A 1,478-nucleotide genomic window follows, 5' to 3' on the forward strand; every position below is an offset into this window, starting at 1 on the left:
GCCACCTCGCCAGCAGCCACAGTCACCATCTCCAGCCCCTCCTCTCTGGCTGGCAGAGAGGGACAAAGTCGTTTTTAAAAGCCAAATATCACCCTGAAGGTTATTTTTGTTTCCAAGGAGGTGGTCAGGAAGAGTGAAAAGCCATATATATATATGTATAGAGTTCAAAGCCAGCTTCATTGGGGGTGACCCTAATGCTCCCAGGCTGAGGACAGGGGTTGGGGGGGAGGGGGTTCTTTGGCTTTTCTTTTTTCTTTTCTTTTTTTTTTTAAGTAGTCACTAATTTGGCTTTTTTTCCATTCCCAGTGGTTGGGACAGGTGCTGTGTCCCTGTGAGGGCAGGTGCTACAACCCACTCTGGTTCAGGAGCTCAGCTTGGTGCTGTTCCCCCTGGGGAGACCAAAAGGAGCTGAACTCAAGCCACTTTGCCAGGCTTCCAGTGGTACCCAGGGGCACTACAAACCCCAGGCTCCCAGAGCAGGAATCTCCCTGAAAACCCCCTCCAAAGCAGGGCCAGAACTGGGACATTTTGGCCAGAATGCCTTGGCAGGAATTGTGTCTGCTCAGCTTTCTGAGCACTCCTGGGTAAATTGCTTTGGAGGAAGTAAATTTATTAAATTCATTAACCCAAGCAATTTCTTTTTTTTTTTTTCTTTTTGTCCTGGTTTTTTGTTTTGTTTTATTTTTAAACAAGCATGTGCTTCCTTTTCCCCCTGGGTTTTACAAGTCCTCCATGACATCCTGAATTGAAGGCCTTTCCCAAAAGCCTCTCTGTTGAGACAGAAGAAACTCCATCATGATAAGCTATGGTCTGAACTGGTCTCTCCTGTTGATGTGGTTGGGTTTTGGTTTTGTCATGAGATTGACAGCAGAGTTCTCCCTGGCTGAAGCCTTCCAGTCAGTGATTCCTTTTTAATAACGGTTGGGGGGTTTTATAATAAAAGAAGAATTGAAAATAAAGTCAGAAATACAAATGTGAGGAGTGGTGTGACTGCTTCTCTGGGGGCTCTCTCAGTGTGACTGGCCCCATGCAGCACTGCCAAGGAGACAGGCTGGCCTGGATCACTACTCCCAGGGCTAACAGCAGAGTTGGAATGGCAAAGCATTTCCCCTCTCTGATCCTGGCCTCTCAGCACTCCCTGATGCCTTCACAAGCAGCCAGTGAGCCCAGGGCAGCCATGCACATCCCTCTCACTGCCTCTTCTGCCGCCTCCAGTGATAGCTGGAGCTCAGCACTCCATGCTGGGATGCTGCCAGCACTGCTTCACCTCAGTGGAGCTTTCCAGTCCCTTCCTGGCCTGTAGTTACCTTGGTGAAACCCAGCATGATGAGGAAATAAAAAAGAAAACAGGCACCAAGTGCAGGATGCAAAACCTGAAGCTGTTTTGGCTGCTCTGGCTGAGGGAAAAACTTCACTTTTCTTCCATTGGGAGCCTAAACTGGAATTCCATCTGCTGTGAAGCCATCTGCATAACTCCA

The sequence above is a fragment of the Indicator indicator genome, chromosome 18, assembly GCF_027791375.1.
Source record: "Indicator indicator isolate 239-I01 chromosome 18, UM_Iind_1.1, whole genome shotgun sequence".
Taxonomy (NCBI): domain Eukaryota; kingdom Metazoa; phylum Chordata; class Aves; order Piciformes; family Indicatoridae; genus Indicator; species Indicator indicator.